Genomic DNA, 8,806 nt, shown 5'->3' on the forward strand with positions numbered 1-8,806 from the left:
CATGGAACACTGTTCAGGTCGGTCGAGCTCAGACTCGAGGATGCCGAGCTTGTGCATCGTGTCGCGGTAGAGAATGTTGATGCTGCTGCCAGCATCGACAAGCACCCGTGCGATACGACAGGTGCTCCGCTCGGAGATGAAGGTGGGATCCAGAACCAACGCATAGCCGCCTGGCGTGGGCATCACAGCCGGATGGTCTTCGCGGCCCTAGGTGACCGACTTTTCCGACCAGTGCATGTACTGGGGGACCGGCAGGACGATGGCGTTGACCTCCTATGCTCGCCGGTGCTGGCTGTGCTTGTCATGTGGATCGCTGGTGAAGATGATGTAGGTGGCGTCCTGCTGAGGGGACGCGTCGCGGTCCCCGCCGGCTCCCGGCCCGGGAGGCGGTGGAGGAGGCGGAGGCGCAGCCAGCAAGCCCTCACCGCGCGCGATCTTGGTGAACTAGCTGCACGACCGAGCAGTGTGCGTAACCGACTTGGCTCCGCTATGGAACTTGCTCGGCCTATTGAGCATGGCCTCGATGGTGTACTTGGCCTGCCATGGTTGCTTTTCTTCGTTGGTGCGCTGGCGCCGGCTGGGACCTCGACCGTCAGCCAGCCGACCGTCTTCGATAGCCGCGACCTGCCGGGAGTCCCGACGAGTGTCCGGCTGGTCGGCCTTGCGCTTGCCTTGATCCGGCTGGGATCGGCCGGCTGCCAGAGCTGTAGCCGGCTTGGGCACTGTTAGCTTCCCAACCGTGTCGACGAGTACGGGGAGCTTCATGGAAGACTCAGCCACGGCATACTAGTCGACAACGGCCATCAGCTGCGTGAGGGTGGAGGGTTCCCGGCGCATGAGCTTGTGCTTGAGTAGGGTGCCGTCCCGGCACCCATCGATGAAGTACTGGATGGCGTGCACTTCATGGACGCCCTCGCAAGAGTTGCAGAGTTCGGTCCACCTCGTAAGGTAGTCGCGGAGTGGCTCGTCCGGACCCTGTACGCACAGGGAGAGCTGCCGAGGCCGGCCCGGGCGCTTGTACGTGCCTGTGAAGTCCGGAAAAACGCCTCCTGGAAGTCGAGCCACCCGTTTACGCTGCCAGCCGGCAGGCTGTTAAGCCAGGTGCGGCTTGAGCCGAGAAGCATGAGGAGCGCGTAGCACACCGCCACACGCTTGTTGCCGCCAGTGATGCTGACTGCGGTGGTGTAGTTAGTCAGCTAGTCTTCGGGCTTGGTGGAGCTGTTGTACTTGGGGGTGTCGCGGGCCAAGGTGAAGCCTTTGGGGAAAGCCTCGCTGAGGATGCACGGCCTGAAGCATGACGGGCCGGCAATGCCTTCCTCCTCCGCAACGCGGGTCTTGGCAATGCGATCTAGCTTGAGGCGTGCATCTTGATCGTGCAGCTGATGTGCGTCGATGCGCTTGCCTACTGCGCCTCGCGGTCCCTCATTGCGCCGGCTGGTCCGAGCCGACTGGCGGTCTCCCTCACGAGCCTGGGTGTCAACAGCCGACGGGCTGCGATCCCGTCGGCCACGACTTCCAGTCTGCTGGCTGCCGTGGCGGTTTTGGGTGTTGCGGGCGAAGATGCCTGGTGTGTCTCCCGCCGGATGGCTGTGGGCCCGCCGACATCATCTTGGGTCCTTGAGCGGGAGCTGGACGACACGACTTGCGTCTGCTGCGCGTTGGCCGCCTCGACGAGGAGGCGGATACGGTCTACCTGCGCTTCGCGAGCCGAACCATCGAGTTCGCTCAGCTAGGCGATGGCAGCCTATGCCGCCCGCATGTTTTGGACGGGGGTGTCGTAGAGGGGGCGGCCTCTTGCCAGCTCCTGGCCGACGATGGCCCCACGACGTCTCACGAAAGCGATCCGGCTCGGCTCGGGGTTAGCCGGCGTGATGCAGTGGGCGGCAGTGAACTCGCGCCGCGCAACCTCGAAGTCGCGCTGGGTTGCCTCGAGCGCCTCCGCCTCGCGAAGTAGTTGCTGACGATGCTTGTCGAGCTCTTGGGTGGAGGCCACTGGGTCGGCCACCTGCGATACGGGGGTGCGGAGAGACTCCACCGCCGCACGGATCAGGGTCCGGTGATCGGACGCCCCAGCTGCCAAAGTGGCAGTGAGCACCTCAACACGACGACAGAGGTTGTCGACGTCGCTGGAGAGGATGCCGCCGCTCACCGATGGCAGCGCGTGGTCGTCCACCACGTCAGCGGGGTAGCGCTCCGCCACCACTATGACATAGACGCGATGCGAGCAGAACGGGATGATGGAGCCGTCAATGGGGAAGGCCGCATCCTCCAGACGACGGGCGTTGTCGTTGACGCAGTCGAACAAGCCATAGCGCGCGACCAGGCCGTGCGCCACGCGCTCGAGAGAAGCGGTGTAGGGTTCCGCCCGGAACGACACTCCGGCCGACGTCGCTACCGGCCCCACGGTGGGCGCCAACTGTCGTGGTATTTCCGGGACAGATGCCATAGGGTGGCTTAACTCATGGATTGGGGCCGATGGGAGCCAATGGCGTCTGGGAACGGGTTTAGGGGCAAGACACATGATGCCGGTGTAACCAGGTTCACGCCCCTCCGATGAGGTAATACCCCTACGTCCTGCATGTGTGACTATAGGGAATCACAATACAATGGTGCTCCTGGAGGTGTATCGGTGTGGTGTATGTGAGTGCTAATGCGAAGGGAGCCAACCCCTCTCTCAGGGGGCTGGGGGAGGCTTCATTGTGCAGCCAAGTTAACAGTGTTGAGGATAAGATCGCCGGTGGGAACTGGCCGTCAGCCTCTGGCCGGCCTGGGGGGCCGACCGGGTGCCAGGTCTTGTCATGGGGCCCGTCGTCCTGTGCAAGGAGTGGTTTATGCGCCGGGCTGCCAGGACGCGTGCGCGGGAGGTACGAGGGCTACAGGGCCGTGCCGTCTAGCCGGCGTCGGTGTCATCTAGGCCCCTGTAGCCATGCTGATGGCACGATCATCCCGCTACGGCCCTAGCATGTGCCAAGGGCACTGTTGCCATGCAGAGTTGTCTTGTCCGCGTACCGCTGTACGACCTGATGGGACGGGGCAGTGTGTCCGACTGGCGACCGGCCAGCCGGCCGGCTGTACTGCATCCGACCATTGGAGAGGTGTTGGAGAGGAAGGCCGGCTACCGCCAGCCGGCGAAGAGCATGGCTCGATGGGACCGGCTACCTCCAACCGGTCATGTGGGAGGGTCGGCTATCGCCAGCCGGCCTGGGGGCACGTGCCCCCCTAATTGTCTTGGATAAGGATAATCTCCGCCTTTGGTCACTCCGGGGTAGTATCCCTAACATTTATTGTTATGAACTCATTCATATATTTTCTTGCATGATACCTACTGTATTCTAACTCTCACATGACTTATACCCCCTGATACAATCCATAGAATAATTAAAACAAGCACACTATGCAACAAAAATAGAATCTATCTAAACTAGAAGAGTATGTAATGATTTATTTTAAAACCATAATTCTGTAACTTAGAAAATTCTGAAAAATTAGGACATGGGAAATTTGAAGGAAAATACCATGTAAAAATTCCAGCAATTTATCACATTCCAATAAAAAATTTAGATTCAGATATTGGGTGTAGAAGTTTTTGTTTTTACACAAAATCAATTCTACTATCATCCAAATCATCCCAAAGGCTGCACAAACACTAATTAAAAAAGTAAAAAATGCAATCATTACAGTATAAACAATATTGTTATGACTTAAGAATATAATGTAAAAGAAAAAAAATATAACTATTGGGTTGCCTCCCAACAAGCGCAATATTTTATGTCCCTAGCTAGGCATAACGCAAAGTTCCATGTTTTCTCACTTTCCAAATCTATGACCCTTTTAAATATAGCATCATGATAAGCTCTCCAAACTAACTCTCTCTTTCTAATAGTAGATTTCCTATAAGTTGAGCCCAAGTACTTGAAAGGGCTAAACTCATCGATTTTAATTTGAATAGGATCACCATGGTCATCAAGGGACCTTTCATATGTAATGGTGAGTTCATCTTCTAAATGGATATTTATGTTTTCAAAGCAATGTTCATCAAATCCTTGTTGGTTTCCTTTAACAATCTAGTCATATTGATTATTGGTGCTATTAAATAGGTGATGGATTGAAGGTAAATGTGGGACTTTCTTTTTATCATTTTGCATGTAGGCATCTTGGTCTTCAGTCATGAATCTTTTCATAAATAAGAGGGTGCTCATAATTCATATCATAACAATCAAATATTTCTCTAGCTTCCCAAATTATGGAATAAAATTCATTCATGAGGATAATTGTAGTGAGTTTTATTGCCTTAGGATCACTAAAGTTTGGTAACTCATAGAATAAACGTTGCAAGATGGGATTAACATGAATAAATTTCCTTTTAAGTTTAATTATGAGATCACAAATGATATTAACATAGTTTTTTGGTATTTTAAGAATAGATACTTGATTTGTTTCTATAGTCCTCCTACACATAACGAACTCTTGAATAGTGTTTTCCCCAATGATGTCCTGATACGTCTCCAATGTATTGATAATTAATGAAGTATTCATGCCATATTTACAATAGTTTTGTACGGTTTTGATGCACTTTATATGATTTAAATTCAACTATATGGACTCACGTTGTTTTCATCAAAAATATCCTGGTGGTGTTTCTTGTGCAGAAAATAAACATTCGTGGAATCGCTCGAAACTTTTTGATGATTTTTTTCTCGAATGAAAGGGACCTAGTAAGTTTAGGGGAGTACCAGAAGACCCACATGAGCCCCACGAGGAACGAGGGTGCACCCAGAGGGGTGGACACACCCTAGTACCTTGTGCCCCTGTGTGGCACCTCCTGGGTTAATTCCAACGCTGCAAATCCTATATATTGAGAAACCCCCGAGAGTCAACCGAGAACTTCCGTTCCACCACCGCAAGCCTCTATTCCGAACCGATCTCACCGGGAGCTCTTTTCCGGCACCCTTTTGGAGGGGAAATCATCACCGAAGACCATCTTCATCATCCAGTCGGTCTCCATGACACGGAGGGAGTAGTTTACCCTCGGGGCTAAGGATATGTACGAGTATTCATGTGTTTGATCTCTCTCTCTCTCTCTCTCTCTATCTCGTGTTCTTGAGATGAAACGATCTTGATGTATCATAGGATTTTTAATATAGTTAAACCATATGGTGTTCTTTCCTTGCTATCTTATTGTGATGAATTAGGTCTTTCCCTTTGAGGTTTCAAAATTATTGGATGTAATATTTTGGATTTGAGAACACTTGATGTATGTCTTGCACGTGGATACCTATGGTGACAATAGGGTGTTCTATTGATTCACTTGATATATGTTTTGGTAATCAACTTGCCGATTCCCGTGACATTGGGGTGATCTATGCATATGGGTTGATAAACGTTCTTGTCCTACTGTCTCGATAGAAATCTTGGGGGTACTCTTTGAAGTTCTCTGTTGGATCCAATATGATGGATCTGAAATTATTTGATGCATGTCGAATAATCAACTCACAGATACTTGTGTTGGCATTAGAGTATCTAGGTGATGTTGGAGTTGATTAATGCGTATCATACGTGGTATGTTAGTATGAACTCTAGAGCTGTTTGTGACACTTATTGATCGGAAAGGATAACTTTGAGGTGGTTCTACTACCTACACCAATTTGATCTTTTGTTCTCCGCTAGATAGCAACTTTGGAGTGATTCTTTGTCGCACGTTGAGTGATGGTTATATGATTCATTTATATTATCACCGTTGAGACATTGCACTAGTGAAATTATGAACCCTAGGCCTTATTTCCAAGCATTGATATATCATTTTGCTCTATGTTTACTACTTGTTATGTTGCTGTTTTTATATTATCAAACTACAAAAACCTATTTCTACCATCCATATTGCACTTGTATCACCATCTCTTCACCGAATTATTGCACATATACAATTTACCATTGTAGTCGGTGTGTTGGGGACACAAGAGATTAGTTTTTTTTATTGCAGGGTTATTTGAGAGATATCATCTTCATCCTACACCTCCCACGAGTTGGTAAACCTGAGGTCATCCACTAGAGGGAAATTTGTGATCTCCTACAAAACTCTGCACTTGGAGGACCAACAACGCCTACAAGAATAAAGTTATGTGGTAGACATCATGTTCCCACTGCCAACATGATAAATGTTAGTTTTTGAAACCGTAGGATTTTCATGGGGAACTTTACTTACTGGAGGGTCATGATTAGAGTCAAGTGTAGGTCCCTTCTCATGAGATTCGCTACTACTATCTTCACTAGCGCTTTCAATAATAACTTTCTAAAATTCACACATGATAGCAGTTTCAAGCAAGCAAACAAGAAAAATAAATGATTGTTTTTGTTTTTATTAACATAGGAAATAAAAGCAAAACAAGTAATTTATGATTTGCGTGAAGGAACCTTGTGATTGATGATGTCTCGAGGGCAACGACGCCAAAAATTCTTCTACTCCTTGCGATGGTGTTGGGATTTCCCTGAAGAGGTAGGGTGATGTAGTAGAGTAGCGAAAAGTATTTCCCTTAGTTGAGAACCAAGGTTTATCGAACGATTAGGAGAATCAAACAAGCAACTATCAGTAACACCTACACACAAAAAGAGCAAATACTTGCACCCAATGTGGGCAAGAGGGTTGTCAATCCCCTTATACTCGTTAGCGGCAAGATTAAATTTTATAGTGATAGATTGATAAATTGCAAAGTAAAATACAAGTAAATGAATTGCAGCAAGGTATATTTGGTTATTCTAATATTATTATAGTACACCCGGGGCCATCGTTTTCACTTGAGGGTTCTCTCTTAATAGCATGGCATATCATGGGTAAACAAATCAATATTGGGCGATTCATAGAAAATCGCATAGTTATGACGTTCTTCATGGCATGATCAACTATAAAGGAATTAAGTCCGTGAAAAGTAAAACTACTCATGCCTGCATCTACTACTATTACTCCACCAATTGGCCGACTCGTGCATGCAACTATGGTAATTAAGTTCATGAGGACAGAGTAACGCTTTAAGCAAGATGACATAATGTATACAAACTAAGACAAGCAATATATTAAAACCCTATCGTTTTATACTTAGTGTCAACAATAAAATATGTGCCTCACTATCCCTTCTATCACTCTGTGAGGACACCGCAAGATTGAACCCACTACTATGCACCACTTCGAGTGAAGATCGATAGATCAACTTGGCCAAAGAAAAACCATAGATCAGAATGCGTTACATAGCTATAAAATTCACACATCATAGAATTCAAAAAAGACTCAATTACTTTCAATGAATAATCTAATCATGAACCCACAATTCATTGGATCCCAACAAACACACCACAAAAAAGGATTACATCGAATAGATCTCCGAAGATAAAGGAGAGAGAACAAACCATCTACCTAATCACTATGGACTCCCATATGTGTGGTAGACTACTCACACATCATCATGGAGGTAGCAAGGTTGCTGAAGATGGCCTTCGTGATTGATGCCCCCTTCGAAACAGTGCTGAAAAGGCCTCCGGATGGGATCACGGAAGAATAGAGACTTGTGATGGTGGAAAGATTGTTTCGGGGCTCAGTCTGTGTGTTTTGGAATATAAGAGAATGCATATAATTGGAATTAGGCCACACAGAGCCAGGGGGTCCATAAGACATCAGGGCGCACCTACCCCTCTTGGCGCAGTGTGTTGTCTGTTCATCTCCTCGTAGGTCCTCTAGTTCTTCCCCGAAGCTTCTAGGGTGTTTTTGGTCCAGAAAAAAATCATCAAAAAGTTTCGTCATGTTTGGACTCTGTTTGGTATTGATTTTATGAAAATCAAGAAAATAGGCAAAAAACAACAACTCACATTGGGCACTAAGTTAATAGGTTAGTCCCAGAAATGATATAAATTGTATATGAAGTACCCAAGGTTGATAAAATAATATAATGAAACAATAATATATATATACATTGGATACATATCAACAAACAAGTGGAGAATTACTCCTAGCTGAGGGGCTTCATTTTTTCATAGAGCTTTAGCGTAATCAACATGCTTAATGCTAAAGAAATCGAGTGAGCTTGCCAAATAAACACCGTTCACCATAAGTCTTCACAAGAACCAATCCTCTTCATTGTTTAGAGTTGGAGCAACCTGAATTTGATGTCATAGATCCTTCAATTCAATGATCGCATCGATTGAAAGAGTTCCTCTATCCACCTTCCCTTCACAAGAGCTTCCGCCACAATTCTTCTCTTCGTGGCTCTCGTCTTGACAAGAAGATATAAGTTGGGAGCAATGTCTATCTCACTTTGTCCCATGAGCCAGCTATCATTCCATAACTTACACGATCAGCCCTGCCAACCATGCGTTTGTTTCCAGCGAGCAATAGTTGTGTGGCCCTCCTTCGAATTCACAAGCGATAGCCCAGACCACATCATAATCAGCACAATCGTATTAAACCACAACCAATGTCGATGAACCCACATACTTGTTATGATTGTCCTTATGCGACTCTAATTTGGTAAAATGTTCTTATCAGGACAACCCAAAGGAGTAAGTGTAATTTGCAATTTGGAAATGAACCATCCTAGGAACAAAAAGAAGAAAAGTAAACAAAATTGTCACCAACTATTTTCTTTGAACCTTTTTCTTGCAAAACAAAGAAATTTATTGATTACACATTTGGATTAAAACCCCAACATAAAACATCTGCTAGGAATAGAGGCACATAATTAATCCACAGACAATGTCTACACGCTTCAGTAGCTTGCCGAGCACAATGATGGACTGATTCATTAGTATAATGTCGAACATA

Source organism: Hordeum vulgare, chromosome 5H (genome assembly GCF_904849725.1).
Source record: "Hordeum vulgare subsp. vulgare chromosome 5H, MorexV3_pseudomolecules_assembly, whole genome shotgun sequence".
NCBI lineage: Eukaryota > Viridiplantae > Streptophyta > Magnoliopsida > Poales > Poaceae > Hordeum > Hordeum vulgare.